The sequence below is a fragment of the Lagopus leucura genome, unplaced genomic scaffold, assembly GCF_019238085.1.
Source record: "Lagopus leucura isolate 7727_CA_CO unplaced genomic scaffold, USGS_WTPT01 Super-Scaffold_100019, whole genome shotgun sequence".
Taxonomy (NCBI): Eukaryota; Metazoa; Chordata; class Aves; order Galliformes; family Phasianidae; genus Lagopus; species Lagopus leucura.
This window is the reverse complement of record NW_024962273.1, coordinates 10,997,873-11,014,848: the sequence shown is the minus strand read 5'-3', so window position 1 is coordinate 11,014,848 and position 16,976 is coordinate 10,997,873. Positions and strand designations below refer to the sequence as shown.

At 42.7% G+C, this 16,976-nt stretch overlaps 1 protein-coding gene across 2 annotated transcripts in view; it reads left to right on the top strand.

The window, feature by feature from the left end:
• The window catches only part of GLI2 (GLI family zinc finger 2), a 175,020-nt gene that overhangs the window by 21,403 nt on the left and 136,641 nt on the right, over nt 1-16,976 (top strand). Inside the window, exon 1 of one of the 2 annotated variants that reach the window (XM_042877802.1) lies at nt 10,493-10,547. The exons of the other annotated variant lie outside the window; for it this stretch is intronic. The gene's annotated coding sequence lies outside the window, so the exon portion shown is untranslated. Of the gene's footprint in view, nt 1-10,492; nt 10,548-16,976 lie in introns of those variants that run through there. 2 annotated transcript variants of the gene reach the window in all.

Here is a 16,976-nt window from a genome sequence, read left to right as displayed (position 1 = left end):
ACGAGGAGCCTTGGCTCCCTGTCCCAGGAACAGGACCACAGCTCACAGTGCATTAGGGCTCCTGTGAGGCTGGTTTCTCAGTGAGTGATGGTCCCCCCCTGTTTGCACTGTGTCCTGCAGAACTTGGAGATGCATGTTTCTTAAGGTCTCGGCCAACTGCTAGCTTAGCAGGATTCTGTCTTGTAATGCAGAACAAATTATACAGGATTTATTGGGATGTCCAGAGAAATCAGCTGTCTTTGCAGTATGTCGTCCACCTTGGATGAATAATTTCTTGTCATTTTTCTCTGACAAGACGGGAAACTGGCCATGACTCTGAGCAGTGTCCTCAACATCTCTTGTGAGGGCTGAGAGCAGGGGCAGCACAGGAACTGTGCTCTGTTGGGCTGCACCATGACATGTGGCCTCGACACCTCTAAGTTACCTCCAGATAAGTGAGTCATAAAGCCATGTATAAAGCAGGGTCCAAGTGGTCTCACCAAAGAGGTAATGTGCCAGTTGTGCTGGTTCATACAGTCCCAGCCTGGAGGTGTCTAACAGACTTCATTCACTGCATGGTCACATCTGCAAATGACTACCTGAGCTGCCAGGCTGGAGTCTTTTATCAGTGTAAAATTCTCTTGGAGATGTAGAAATGACACTGGAATAATTAGTAACTAACTAGTCTTTATGTCTTGAATTGCACTTCTCAGAACTTTTTTCTTTCTTATGGTCTGTGCTTATAAATCTGATAACTATTGTAAGGGAGTGTGTGTGTATGTGAATGGGGAAAGGGGGAAGGGGCGAACTGTTAGTATTGATCAAACCGGGTCTTAAACTCTGGGTTGTGTTAAGCTGGGATTTTGTCATATATATTTAACGTGTACTGGAAAGCAGGGTGGGACTCAGGGGAGCCAAGTGTGTGTCGAGGATGACTGAGAGCTGCCAACCAATCTTGGGATTCAGATGCTGAATTGTGCTGATTTCCCTAAACTTTCCTGGTTTTGAATAACGTTTTTCTAGCTGAGGTTTTGCAAGTATGGAGCCTGAAGCCAGTTTAAGGAAACTTTATGATGTGAAAATTAAGTTTTCTCTAGTAAGCTGCAGTTTGTCAAAACAACAGCACGCATTCCAGTTGGACTGCAATTTGGCAGGATGCAAAGATTTCATCTCTCCCTTTGAATATCCGAAGAAAATGGAAACCTGGCATCTTAGCACTGCGTGGATTTCTACACAGTCCTTTCAACAGCTGGGATAAGCTACTCTGCTTTATCACACATTTCCCCTGTGTTATGAATCACCACCTTTTCTCTAGTTCACAGGCAAGTTTCTTCTGTTTTTGGAAGCTGGTATGTTTGGCTAAAGGGACAAAGAAAGGGTTTTAAAGGGACTTGCTAAAGGATAAGATTGATATCAAACTGGTTGTCTGATGCAAAAGAATCGTTATATAATTGGAGCTGGTGCTAACTGACATTTCTGTTTTTTGGGAAAATACTTTGTGAAAATTCATTCCATTTCCCAACAAAGCTCTTAAAAGTGTCTCACGGAAAGGAAATTCCATACGTTTTTCTGCTCTGGAAGGAAAAAAAAAACCTGGTTTTAGCTGATGATTCCAAAATGAGGGAGAGCAGCTGTCTGCACAGATTCCCAGAGCAGGGGGCTTAAACTGCCCCCCATGCTTCATCTCAGGCTTGGACTCATGGAATTCCCAGCTTTCTGCTTCTGCCAGCATCCTGGGATGAGCATCCAGATTCCCAGCTATAAAAGGCAGCCCATGAGGTGGGGCTGCCTGAGAAAGGTAGAAGCTGAAGGCTTTGACTGCCTGCCCAGACAGCTAGTGAGAAATTAGGCAGATTTCTGACCCACCCCACCTGTGGTTAGCTCCAACTGGTGCACAGCCGCAGACGTTTCCAGTTTGGACAACCTGACAAGTCTCATTGGAAGCCTCTCAAGACAGGAGGCTCCTGACCACCATGGTGGCATGTCAGTGCATATGTGATGTCATATTATTATTTACTGCTAACAAGGTTTTGTAAAGGTGTTGAGATTTGGAGCCTTGCTGAAGCAGAGCAACCAAAACCTTGTGAACATGGGCTTCTCTGTAGGTCACCATTTGGATAGGACCTAAATGAAGGTGCCCAAGTAGTTGTCAGCAGGTAGTCAATAAACCAAATATGTCTGAGCTGTTCTCTTTCTGCTTTGTGACCTCAGTAGCTTGGAGGTTTTCCTTTTATAAAATTCACCCTTACGTAAATTTACTAACAGCTGTAAGAACGATTTAGTTCCACTCATTAGTGATGAAGCAAAGGTACATAATAAAAAAGGAGTGATACGTCATCTGATGTATTTTGTTCCTGGGCTGGATGCAAACAGGGCACTTTAAAGTATTGGTTGTTTCCAGGTATAGTGGACCTGCAATTGTGTGTTTTGGAAAACATAGCTGTCTAAGTAATAGGAGATCGCAGCCAGCTACGCTATCATTAAATCTTTGCTGAAAAGTATGGAGAAATGGTTTGCTTGTATTTGTGTGAATTACGGCCTGTGTAGATCAGCACAGTGCAAATTTTGCAGTCTTCTACTATACCGTCATATCGGTACTCACAAGAGACAAGTTCAGAAGTTCATTGCTTGGAAAGGGGAAAAAAAAGTTAGGAAAGTTTGCTCTGTCTTATTTGTGCTTTTATGAAGGCTGTCTGGAGCTGAATAACCCCTTGTGAACTTGCATCGTCCACCCCAGCTGTAGCCTTTCAGCTCCAACAAAGACCACTCACTAAATCCAGGAAATAGAGCAGTGTGTGGGTGAGTTACTGACTCCACATTCACACCCTGCCTGCTGTCCGGGGGGAAAGTCGCTCCTCCCTGACCGCTGCACCGCGAGCCTGCAAGCGCAGCCCTGCACATGTGTGTGCATGGAAAAACTGTCCTTTGCCATCCACTGAAAACTGCATTTTCCATTGGATTTTTCCAGTGGTGCAGCTCGTTAGAAACCACAATAAAAACTCCAGGCTGCAGGATTTGTATTCCTTGCATACCTCACTGCACAAAAAGGGGAGCCAAATGGTTTTCTGGAAGCAGGATTTCAGCCACGAGCAGTGATTTAAGAGAATGAGAATATCAGCTTCCAAGAATGTTTCATTTGGAAAACTTTGAGATCTGCTTGAGACACCACTAGTCTATTTCCTTTGCTTTGATTGCTCTGCCTCTATATATGTAGCCACTGGCTGTTGTTCTTTTACCCTCCAAAAATCTGTTTTGATGCCCTAAACATCATTTTCTTTGTTATGCTAATGCAGGAGATGGAGGGCATGCAGAGAAAGAGATAAAAGCAGTGTTGTTTTATGGATCCTACACAGTGTACTTCACAGAAACTTTTAAATACTGTGCACAGTGCTCCTTAGTGGGATAAATGCTCTTTAACACCATTTACAAAACATGAACAAAAGAATATTAACAAAGATGAGTAAGCATGGATTTCCTTATTTCACAGGTGCAGAAACAAAGCTCTGTAAAGCTTTATTGTCAGTATAGGATCTGCCAGGCATAAATGGTAAGGCTCAGCCTTCAGAGCAGTCATGTCTGTGTGTTGTGGTGACCTTGGTTGGAAGGGGACAGAAATTTAAAGTGACTAAGGAGCATATTGGATATTTAATAGCTTAATCATCAGCTTTGGCCACTTGTGGGGTGTGACATGTTTAGGAGATGTAGGTGACATGAATTGCTATCGCTGGGGGAATAAACAGCTCAGAACTTCAGCTGCCTCCCCAAGAAGCTGTTACATTTTCGATAAGAGAACTTTAATTTTAAACAAAAATTTAGATGTTATGATACTCGAAGCCTAGAACTTTCCTTCCCATCATGCTGACAGTTCCCTCCTACTCTTCTGGAGAAGAGGAGGCTCAGGGGAGACCTTATTGCTCTCTACAACTCCCTGAAGGGAGGTTGTGATGAGGTGGGAGTTGGTCTCTTCTCCCAGTTAACAGCAGTAGAACAAAAGGTGATAGCCGTAAGTTGCAGTGAGGAGGTTCAGGTTGGATATTAGGAAACATTTATTCTCCAAAAGAGTGGTGAGGTGTTGGCACAGGCTGCCCAGGGAGGCAGAGAAATTGCTGTCCCTAGAGATGTTCGAGAACCCTGGAGATACGGCACTGCGGGATGTACTTAGTGGGCATGGTGGGGATGAGCTGACAGTTATACTAGATGATCTGAGAGATGTTTCCAACCTTAGTGATTCTGTGATTCTATGAAATGAAGCAGATGGGAGGTTGGGCTTAGAGTAAGAGGATACCCAAATACCCAAAAGAGCAGTTATTGAAGAGGAGTGCCTTACAGGGCCCCTGCATTCCTGCAGTGCAGCTCTATCTGAAATCTCACTACCTGGTTTGCATTTTTTTTAAATCAGTATTAGTGGTGTAAAATTAGTTTAAAACAACAAAAAACCCCCCACCAAAAACGACAACCCTTGAGGAAATGTTAATGGATTAAAGCAGAGTTGTTTGAGCTTTCCATTTCTGCTGGCTGCTCTACTCACTGTGTATGGGGATGCTCTTCGTCAGCACATGCTCAGGAACTTTTTCAGAATGAGATTTTTGGCTGGATCAGTTCCTATATTGATACTGTGGTTGCATTAATGTGAATGCAAGAGAAAGAAAGGAAGACGGGAACAGGAGGTGAGATGGGATCGTAGCATCCCAGGCTTAGCTTGGTGTAAGCTGCTTCCTTGGTTGCTGAGACAGGCTGCATTTGGGATGAATGGTGGGGCATGAAGTTGAATCTGTGAGAGTACAGCAGAAGCATTTGCTGATTGACCTGCAGGCCTCTGGAGGTAATCCTGGATGTCAACTACTACACAGCCGAAATATCATCATCTCTGAGGCTTTATTTATTTAAATCAGTTGGCCTCGCAGTGGTTTTATCCGCCCTTGGTCTTGTTTCTGTAGCGTGATTCTGCTGTTTATCAGTCACTGGGATTACGCTGCAGCTGGAACCACAGCGCACAGAAGAGCTGGTCCTCTGGGGCTCCTCCGAGCAGATGTGCACCAAGAGCTCTGCCATCTGCAAATGTCAGCCTGTTTTCTCTCTTCAGACTGGAAGTTTCTATGTCTTCACAACTGTACTTACAGCTGCTTTTTTTTTTTTTTTTTTTTTTTTTTTTTTTTTTTTTTTTTTTTTTTCCCTAAAGTTTCTCTCAGCATCAGGACACAAACTGCTTTTGGTCTTCACTGCCTGCAGCTGGTTGTTTCCTCCTTGCCATTTGTGCTGGTGCCCAGGGACACGAGCTGACCAGCCCGGTCCAAGCTGCTTGTGAGCTGCTCCCTGCATGCTTTTAACTGTGGTTCAGTCATCTCCCAACAGGCTTGCCAGTAAACTGGAATCATCTGTCTTGCAAATGGCCTTGTCTTTAATTAGAAAATCTTTAATGTCTGCTAAGTCACACATGGGTGCCAGAGTTTGCAGCTCTGTGATGAAAGTTTGCAGTTCTGTTGCCTTGCTGGTTCTGGGGTGTAGTGTTTTAAACAGTGATTTCTCCAGAGTCTGGATAACTGTATCAGTTAGTAGGTGTTCCACAGTTAATTCCAGCAAAAAAATAATAAAAAAAAATGAATAAATAGGAATCTCCTGTTTATTTATTTTTGCCAGTGAAACAGTAGAAAAAGATTTTCAATTCATTTTCTCATCTTTATCCCCCCCATGACCAGCTGTATGAGCAGATTATTTTTATTTGCCTGGTCTGTGTGCAAGTGCTAATGTGTTTTTTCTGTTTTTGTTTTGTCCTGCAGTCCAGTTCTCTGAGCCCTGTTTGCTCTGCGTCAAGCGTTAAATTGTTTCTCTGTTAATCACATGTTCTTCCTGGCAATAACTTCCACTGCCTGGCTGCTGCCATCAAGTTTTGTGTATATTGTGTACACAATTTTTTTTTATTTTTATTGTGTACGCTTCTACAGTGCAAGCTCTTTCTGATAAAAGTGCTCTGCAGGAACGCTGTGACTGCAGCCAGTTCAGAAACCATGTAGGCTTCTTGGTACATCTTCCACATCTCATTTTTCCATGTCAGTGTTGTGATATAGGAACTTACTTTGCTCCAGAGCTGGAAGGACCTCTATGCAAAGGAAGGACCTTGAGCAAGCTCTCTACAAAAACCCTTGGAACTTTTTCTGATGTAGTAACCAGCAGAGCATGACCGTGGTTCAGCTCATGGAGCTGTGGAGAAGGCAGAGTCTTTCCACTGAAATTAGGAGGAGTTGCTGGGGGAGAGAGATGTAGCCTGAGGCCAGATGGACCATGGGTCCCACGTTCCCTATATCATTCTTGTAAGTTGTAGGATCAGGAATGGATGCTGCTTCTTTCCAGAGACTAAAACCCCAACTCTGAGAAAAAAATTGTGGGCAAAGCTCATGAATTGCACAGAGAAGACGATTAATAAAATAAAATGGCTTCTTGAGAAGCAGCACGTTGTGCTTTGTCTGCAAAGGAATCGCTCTTTCATGAAAGACTTCGTGTTCCTTGGATTTATTTATTTATCTTTGTCTATTGAATGAGCAAGGTTGTTTAAAAAGTGTGGTGGGGAAAGGGCGCTGGGGAAAAGCCCCCTCCTATACTCACTCATCAATTCTTATAGCATTAAAAAAAATTAATTTAAATTGCCACTTTCTTCAGAAGGAAGTGTAAAGCTTTCATAGTTCTGTTATTTAATTTCCCAACTGGATATGAAATTAAGGAAATTGTAATTGTTTGACCTCTCGCATCAGGGAGTCTAGGTATTTTTCTTCTTTTTCACAGGAGTACATCTGTATGAGGATAATGGCTTCCCCAGAGGCTCTGCTTCTTGTAAAATACAATCTAATGGATTGAATTTTATCTCCTCTTGCTGGTGCTTTTGCACGCTGTGACCGGCCTTGAGTTTGAATTTGGGGTGGTTCCTATTGAGCTGTCTGAAGGCTCTGAGCACACTTCCTCCTGGTGAATTGTTCTCCCTGAATTTGTCCATTGACTAAATCCTCTGAATTTGGTCGGTTGTCTTCCTTGCACAGTTCAGTAATTTTTTCTCACTAAGCATTGCTAATGTGTCTTCCATGAGCTTGCAGCTTTTTGAGCTTTGATCCAGGAGCCTTTCCAAATTCAGCAAAAACAACCAAAGAAGTGAGACTTCTTTTTCCCTCTTTTCTTTGTGTCCTTTGTTACTGAAAAGGGCTGAAAATATTTAATACTATTTAAAGCCAGACAAATCCCTCTTTTGGTGATTTCTCCAAAACACCAGTTGATTGTTGTTGGCAGGGACATCACACGGGAAAGGACTAGTTGTTCTGCGTGGTTTTGAGGCCAGAATACTGCTGAGATCACCCCTGGTGGCCGGGTGGAGCTCACTGGGTACCTGCCCAGGAGCCATAGGGTCCTTACACAGCTGGTGGATCTCTGTTGAGGAGAGGAAATAGGTTGATCCCAAAGAACAAAGCTCATCTTCACCAAGGAGCAAAAAAACCCCATGCTGAAAGACGCTGAGGAAGCTGAAAATGTCAATCTTGAGATCTCTGTGCCCTGTGTGCCCACAGCAGGGATTGGAACTAAGTAATCTTTAAGGTTCCTTCCAACCCAGGCCATTCTGTGATTCTGTGTGTCTGATCAGCTGCATGTGTGGTTTTTCAGGGTACCTGATGTACTGCCCCAGTGAACAGATGGGTCACGGTGTGGGGGTGAGGATGCATTTATTTTGAGGGCTCTTGAGGATAACTTTATGTCCTGACGTCAGCACATGGAGAGACTTCCCACATCACAGGAATGGGAGCTGCAGAAATGCCACCAGAGCAAGAATATTGTGCTCTCAGAAACAAAAACTGAGTGAACACCAACCTCACCAATACATTTAGCACTAGTGATAGTAATGATGAGTTCAGCTCCGTCATCCATCCCCCGCTGCCCACATGGGCCACACAAGTGGCCTAATGCACACCCATAGCAGCTGGTGAGCCAGCTCAGCTTGCGCAATGGGAAGGAATTGGCAGGAGAGGACTCCTGGAATGGCTTTGGGAGTTCACGGTAGGGAGAGGTGACTTTGGCAAGGCCAGGGAAGAAATTGCATCTAGATCTGCTCAGGAGTTGAGAACTGTTGTGTTGCATCTTTAGATATTAGAATCTATGGCTTATGTAGCATACGTTCTTTGGTTTTTAATATGTAAAAGTCTTCCTATTTCTTTCCCTTTCTCCAATCCCAGTTGCTCTAAGAGTGAGGAAGTTCCCCACCTTGCTGCAAACAAGAAAGCAGAGTGCTCACCATGCTGCTGGTCCCTCCAGCCCTGTGCAGTCAGAGCAGCACCCATGGGAGCACTGTGGGGCTGTCCAGCTGTGTCAGAATGCTGCTGGAGCTCTGCTTGCACTGGGTAGGCAGCTGCGCAGCAGCAGCAGCAGCAGCCAGCTTGCTGACAGCGCAGCTCCGGCACCGCGAAGAATCGAGCCCTTTGTATTTAACTATCCAGACCTAACGCACTGACATGGTCGTCATCAGATACAGTTGACACATGTTTAAATGGTGTATCTGGCTGCTTTGAACAAGTGGGAATGTGTTCTTGGACCAGTCTGCTCTCTGCATTTCTACAGAGTTTCCCACTGTCCATTTTCCATAGTTACTTACAGCAATTACGTGGAATCTAGGGCTGAGGTGGCTGCATGCACAGACTCTAAAACCACACCTGTGGCTTTTTTGTGTCGCGTATAATTCATTACTGAGTGATGCTTCCTGCCCTGTCTTCTTTGCTCCTCGATGAATGAGCTGTGCAGCCAAATCAGCTTAGCGCTAACTAAAGCGGCGGCTTGCGTTCAGCTGTGGCTCTGCCGTGAGTCGTGCAGGGACGTATTTGTGTTGGTACGGCTGGGTGCTCACAGGAGGCTCCAGCTCTTTTGATATCGGATCCTCTCACAGCTTGCATGTCCTGCCTCAGCTTTCTTTTCCCTTCCAGAGGCATGAATCACTGTGTCTTTGCAGAGCTTCCAATGTGCAAAGGTATTTGTGCTGAAACCTCACCAGGCTGTAATTAATCTGTAGACGAAAGGAAATGTTTTTGTGACAGCTAAATGAAGACCAAATAATGTGATGTGCTGAAAGGTATGCTCAGCAGTCTGATTTGGGGTCTGAAGTTTATATGCATTTAGCTTTACGGTGTGCTGGAAAACGTTTGAAACTAGAATTGCCTCAAGTTCCACTTTGTCTCAGACAGAAGTATATGGAGAAAACCCAGCACATCACCATATCCCACTATGCAGAAAGTAGAACAGGGGTTTTTAAAAATGGCATGCTGTTATTCAGAGAAATTGAAAATATCAGGCAGTATAAACAGATAAGTAAGATGCAGAGGAGTGCTTTACACAGAGAGACACGTGCTTTGTGCATTGGGTCTGTACAATCAGAGCACATTCCAGTGAAGGAGGCTGTCTCTTTTGGTTTTAGTTATGCTGAGATAGAAAACATCTGATAACTTAAAAAATTGCAGTCTTTTGTAAATTAAGCTTTTTTTTTTTTTTTTTTTTTTTTTAATCCAGATTTAGATTGCATGGCAGAAGGAAAGGAATTGCTTATCATCTTGTTTGAAAGTTAACTATTTCTCCAGTGCAAGAGTTTTGTTTTTTCATTTTTTTTTTAAAGAAGGTGGTAATGCTCCGAGTTCATCTTTCAGCTTGTTCGTTATCAGTTTTACATTTCGATGCAAGCTCTCTCACATTATTTAATATGTAGTTGGGAATATTGTAGCAAAAAGACACACTGATTTTATGCCATGACACTGGGTCTTTAGGTAATAGTATGACCTTACAGAGCACTGAGATTTCAGCTCCATTTGAATAGAATCACAGAATCCTGGAAATTCTGGGTGGAAGTGACCTTTGAGGGTCCTCAGTCCAGTTTCCAATGGGGATTGTCATCAACTCCATGTTGAGTTGGTCATGGCTTGTCTGGCAGAACTGGAGAACCTCCAGTGCCAGTCTCTTGCTGTGGCCTGTTCCAACAATGCAGGACCCAGCTAGAGAAAAAGCTTTCCGAATGTCCTGCCTGAACTTCTCAAGCTGTGACCTGAAGCTCATGCCCTGTGTCTTACCATCGCTGCCAACAGGAATGATTTGGCTCAGTTGCAAGTGCTTTCAGGCAGCAATGGGCAGGTACTAGAGCACATTAGCCAAATCTTCACCAGTCCACTAACTACAAGAAAGTCTGCATCTGAACATTTCATCATGGCTATATCATACCTATAACTTAGTATCATGACAAGACTGTGACAAAACTGCTATTGTTGCTACTATTATTATCATCATCAGTTTATATGTAACATGAATCTACCATTTCAGCTTGTTATCTCTATTTTTGTCAGCAGAAAGGTATATTTTCACAGAGTGGGCAGAGTCACATACTGGTATGAGAGTGAGTTGGATTCTCTTATGACTTTAGCATCATCAACAAAATGATCAAGTACTGTAAATTTACGATGCAATTATGATGTCAGTCAGAAACAATATAACTTGATTTTTAGGTTGACAGAGAATACACCCTGGGAATTTGAAGGAATATATTTGCCTCATTTGGAAGCTGGGTAAGTCCTAAAATAAATGTTTCAAGAATATGTATGTAGTTCAGTGATATTATATTCAGCATGTATTTTCCAATTAGCCCAAGTTTTAAGACCAGAACATTTTTTGCATCTGTTTTATATACTTACCACAAATGAATCCTGCATTGTGAACCATCTTTTTGGCAATATAATTTACACCTTGCACACCAACGGCAATGCTTTTTTGCTTTGTTTTCTTTTTGTCTGAGATGTGAATTATTCATTCAAGTAAACACGTTGTAGATAGTTTAAATCCTGAGAAATGAATGATGCAGGAAATGTATTTTGGTAAAGACAGATGTCAGTATCTTTTAGACTGTGGTGAATTGGCCATTGAACTCAAGAAGCCCTTTATACTGTGGGCATGAGAGATGGCTTGAGTACCCAGCTCTTTTTAGCTATGTAATTTTCTTTAAAGCATCTTGAAACGATGTATAAATCTTCCACATTTGAGTGATGGTGTTACTTAAGTCATACTTCTCCTCTGTTGTGGAAGTTTTCCATTGTCATTTGGAAGAACAGCTGCTTCTCACTGTCACCTGCAGGGGATTATTTCTCTTCAGAACACACCTTTGTGCCTCTAGTGTCTTACAACTCCAGAAGGACTTTGGTTCCACTTTAAGGAGAGCCCCCAGTCAATGCTTTGGGGATTCCCCAGGGTGACTTCAGGGAGGCACTGAAACCAAAGGGCACATAACACAGAGCACTGCGCTGGCTGTGATACACAGTGGGTGTGTGCTCATGTGCTCACATCTGCAATGTGAAGGAACACCTCTTCCAACAGCAGCTGGCTTTATTTCCCTTTGTGCTCGTGTCTGGTACCAGCCAGCCACTTTATGAATGAGGAGCACCCGGTGCCTCTGAGTGCCCTGGCTGTGCAGCAGCTTTCAGAATTTGCTCTCTTACCTTCCTGCCTCTCTTCCCCTTCCCCCTCAGTTTCTACTACACTTTCTCTTTCGACAGCAATATAGGATCGGACTGCTTTTCATTTCCATCACTTTTCCCCGCTGTGACTGAATCTGTGGCAATTAAATTTTAATTGAGATGCACACTGCTTAAATAGACACAAGACAGCTACAGCTATTGCTAATTAATTTTCTTCCAAAATGACAACATTTAATAATTATATTCCATGTCACTTACATTATTTATACAAGCCTAACTCTGGGAATTTTTTTAAAGGCACGTCAGCTGTGAAAGTGCTTTATGGTGTTAATCTCCTGTAAGGCAATTGTGATTAACTTGAAAAGGGAAAAGATGTTTATGGTGCATTTAGTAAATTAGCATGTAGCTCTGCAAGTTTCAGTAGAAAAACACTGAAACAATAGTATGAATGCATAAGAGTATTTCTAGTTGTAGCATTCAAATCCAGAAAAGCCCAAATGATAAGAATTTGTGCTCTTGTGTCATCTTTCATCTGAGGATCCCAGTGTACTTTTAACCTATGAATGAACAAGCTCACTCTTTGGGACAGAGATTTCCTTCAGTTTCTCACTTCCCCTTTTGTAGCACAAAGAGATCGCCTGCTCCCCCAAGCCTGCAAAGTTCCACACCCTCTGCTCCCTTGCTGTAATAGCAGGCAATGAAAATGACCTTTTTGTATTTTAGTATGAAGAATCCATCAGTAGTTGCTGTCAGACAAGGTGTTGGATGAGTGGGACCATTTGTCTGTTGCAGCATGACAGTCCTTATGCAGCACTGTGACAGTGTGGGTAATCTGCCTGCAGGAAAACATCTAATTGCCATATCATGCATGACTGGGTGCTTGCAGAGCAGCAGAACCATCAGCTCTGAGCTTCCAGTGTTCATCGAACAGGTGGCAGCTTCTCAGGACAACTGTGAGGTGAATTCTCCCAGCCTTTCCCACAGGGTGCATTACAGAAGCTCCCTGCACAGAACAAAGGAGCTGGATGTCAAAGTGAGATGCATCAGCCTCAGGGATTTACCAGCAGATCACAGAGCTTCAGGAAGGTCTGGAGAGTCAAAGGGTGTTTTTTTCCCACTGTCAGGGTCCTGCTCGAGGTGAAACTTATAACTGGGAGCTACAGTTGAGGGATTTTGTGGGTTAGGGAAATAAACTTGGGAGGCTGGAGCAGATTAAGACTACGATCCCTTGGAGGACCAAAGACCTACAAAAGTCAAAACTAGAGGAAAAAAGTGACTACAAGCAGCTGGTTGTGTATATTTCCTCTACTAGCATAAGGTAACTGTTTAAAAATCTTTGTGCCTTTATTGATTGCTATGATGTGTCATTCTGGAAGTAGTGCATGTTTGTGTTTACACAGGGATGCTAGTTTTGGTAATGCATTGGATTAGTGTTGGTAGTGTGTTGGATGGACTAATTCTCTTCCAAGGAAGCTCAACAGTTTGTGTTGAGGAGTGTTCCAGAAATGGCAAGAAATGCAACTGTGCTGCATGCTGACAAGATAAGAGGAGATCAGGGTGTTGTGGACAGGGCCACTGGGCAATTGAGTGTCTTGGAGAGAGGAAATTTGACCAAAAATGTTAAATAGGGTTATAGTGAAACTCTCTTGTTGGGTATATGGGGCTATAATATGTTCTTTGCCGCATAAGTTGAGGTGACCTCTTTAAGTGAATTGTTTTAGTTCATTTCATAGTGAACATATAGCAAAAGTATTTCCAGAACTGTTTTACTCAGTGTTAAGATGGATTTGAATGAATGACTGTCTGACTTGTCCACTTATCTTTGTGTCCAACCTCATGTTCGATCGTGAAAGCAGACATGAATTAAAAAACCCCTTCTTCCTCCTTTATTTTTCCCTCAGCTTTGACAATAGCAATATAGATTCAGACATATTTCCTTCTATTTTAGCATCTGTTTGTTTCTTGTGCACTACTGCAGGATGAATGGTTTGGTACTTCAGAAAAAGAAACCCAACAAGGTACAGTTTTGTAAGTAATGGAAAGCTTTTGGGGCCTTTATTTTAATGCTATTCTCAGTAGATTGTAGCTTATTCTACTTTTCTGCTGTGCAGGTACTAGAGTTAATTATATGCAGATTGCTGTGCTTATCTGTCATGCAGTCACAATTCTTGGCAGAGAAGGTTGGTAGCAGCAGGGTTGAGATGCTGGTGTGTGCAGTCCACTGTCTCCATTGTCCTGGGAACTGAGAGCTGCTCCATTGCACCTGACCAGACAGGAATCATTTACTTACGTAGCAAACAGACCTCTTCCTTCGTGTGTTTTCCCTGGAGTAATTTACACATGATGCTGTTTGCTTTGAGGTCTCACAAACACTGTGATTTGCATCTGGCGCTGGAGTGACTGACGGTTTGTTCCTTTGATTGCTGATTCTCACGGTTCTGCAATATGCCTTTAACTGCCAAGGCTGTTGTGTAGCTGTAGGGGCTGTGACCAGGAAGGCCATGGGTCTGGTGAAAGCTGGTAGGGATGCATGGTATGAGTGGTCCTGTCCAGGTCCCAAACAGAAGTCAGGGTAGTGGCCGCGTGACTTTGGGGCTGTTCTTACCATTGAACAGACCACTTCCCCCAGAGGGAAAGCTTGAACATTAATGAATGTTTACTGCTACCAGTCTTCTTTAAAAATCCCAATGGGGTGCAGAGATGAAAAGCCAACCCTGTGCGTGCCGCAGGTCCAGTTTTCTGAAGGCATTTGCCTGGATGTGTTCACACAAATACTCATCTTCTCTTACAGGAGCACTCAAGAAAGGTATCTAATGTTTTCTCATACACTGCTAGTGATCTGGGGACGGCCAACAGATTTTGTTCTCAAAAGATACCTTTTCTCAGTTACTTTGGTGAACATTTTATAAGCTAGTGATAAATCTGTGCGAATCTGTGCGAAACTGCGAGTTTGCAGTGAAAATACTGGCTACAAAATAGAAAACGTATTGAGCTGTCTCACTTGTAATGAAAGGCTGGGAAAAGCCCAAGGGGAAAAAGTGGTACAAATGTTGAGGAGCCATGGACAGAGTTTAAAGACAAGAGTTGTGTGGGCATCTAAAACTGGTGACATCTCTCCACTTCTATAAAAATTCAGGCTCAGATGAATGACTGTAGAAACAGGAGATTGTCGGTGTTTCATTTCTTTAGTAGATGAAAACCTAACTTGCTTTTCAGTCAAGTGCTAGGTTATGACAGCAATTAGGATGAATACTTGGAGAGATGTTTCAGTATTTCTGGTGTATAATTTTGAATGTCAAGGTGCTCTGACACTGTGTGTGATACAGGACAAGTTAGTTATGAAAAAAGAGTTATAAAAAGGATTGTTCCCTTCCCTGGGGAAAGATACAGTGCAAAGAGAGTTAACTGAAGCACGCTAGTATTTCTGCTAAAATCAGAACAATGTATCCTGAGGGGGTACATTCACTGGTTCATGATTTTCTAGGTAGATCTGATTCTAATCTTGGACACAAGCATAAGATGGTCAAAGTCAATAGTTTCATTGGTGAAAATAAGTATGAATGAGATTAGAAGTAGATTGATATCCATGGTCCATATGACCCAAGTGACTCAAATGGCACATACAGCAGCCCTGATTGAAGGAAGTGCATATGCATTTACTGCAGTCTGCCTGAAGCCAATGAAAACAGTGTGGTAAGCTTTGGAGGGCTTTGAAAGAGGAGACAATGGCTGAGGCAAAACAAAAGAGCAAGCCATCAAAGGATGTAAAGCAAAATGACAGGAACAAAGTGACAAGCTAAAAAAATGCTCTTTGCTCCCACATTCTGAATGGCTGTAAAATCAGCTTTGTACTCATTAGAGCCAATGTAAAGGAACTTGCTGTAAATGAAAATGAATGGCTTAGAGGCTGGTGTTTTGAGTTCAGGCATGTAGGTGAGTGCAAGAGGCACAAGGAAATGCCAAACTCTTGAAGCCATTCTGCAGAAGGAAGGAGGAGTCAGAGGTGGCCTAGAGGCAAAAAATTTGCAGTGAGGTTGGAAGAGAGTGAGAACTGTCTCAGGTTTCAGATTTGAGTAGCAAAGAAGATGCTCTCCACCTCTACAGCATTTGGCACCTTTTGCCACCTTTCATCCACGGTTAGACTGCTGTGCAGAGCTACCGGAGAGCGGGCTGATGCCTGCATGTTGATGGAGAGAATCAAGTCTCTGAGTGAAATGTAGGAAAGATCTAGGGGACAGAAATCCCAGAAGTAGCTGTGAAGGGAAGAGGAAAATGGAATGAGAGTTGCAGACACAAATAGGATTCTGCTTTGAGTGAGGCAGACTGTGTTTCTGAGGAAAAAGAGAAGGAAGAAGACAGATATGGAGCGAAGAGCAAGAAAAGTGGCTATGAGGGTTTAGAAGATAGTTGTGGAGTAGTGAAGTGATTAGAGGAGAAGGGCAGACTAGATGTTTGGAGCTGTAGATGTGAGGTTAAAGACTTGGTTGTTTCTCTAGGAAGAACTTGACAAGGTTGTATGTAGAAAAAAAAAATACAGGCATAGAAGGTAATTATTGTATGCACTAATATACAATAAATAATGTAGGATAACTACAAGACAAATAAGTAATTACTACTACTGGTAGAACTAAAAAGCCTAGATATCTAACTTTGGTTTTATATTTGTTTAAGGGCTCTGCCTTGAAGAATTTAGGCTTATCCTTTATATTATGTCTTAAATAGTATCAAGCGAAAAAAGTAAACAGGATAGAAGTAACTACAGGATATTCTCAGGACAGTCTTTGTGATTTCAGTCTCTTGTTTAAGGAAAGGATGAAAAACATTGTTTTTATGTGTTGTCAAGTGGCCACAGCAGTCATTGTGCCTCAGAGTCTGGCACAGCATCTGAAATAGCAGTGGGGACGTCCAAGAACAAATGCTCTCTCTATTGCTCAGTCTCTTGCCTGATCACCACAAAACACACTTTTGCTTGACTTGCTTTGACTGTTGGGTTGTGTGTACGCAACGTGGTTCCTGAACCATTCCTTTGAGCCATAGCAACCTGCTGACATTTGCTAAAAGTTTTCTATTAGCCTGGTTTTTGTTTCAGTGAGCTTTGTGGATGTGAGATGTACAGGCATGTCAGCTCTGCTCATTGTATATGTGAAAGAGATACTACAGAGCAGCAGAGGATGAGACTTCCCCACTCTTCCATTCTTCTTGAGGTTGTGGAGACACTGCTTTAGGGAAAGGTAGACTTTCCCTTTTATAACAAGAGAACGAATTTGATTATAATGTTCTTTCTTTCTTTCTTTTTTCTTTTCTTTTCTTTTTCTTCCTTTTGAGGCTATCGGGAACTCGCCAGACCAAGAAACCAAGTCAGTTCTTGTAGGCAACCAAGCAAAGATTGCATGATACTCTGCTGGTGAACAGTTGTGTATCTGTCTCAGTCATCAAAATACTTGTAGCACAATAGACATAACTGCATAGTAAAGGAATGTGAGCTCGGCAACATTGCCACTGGCAGGATATAAACACCTTAAAGAT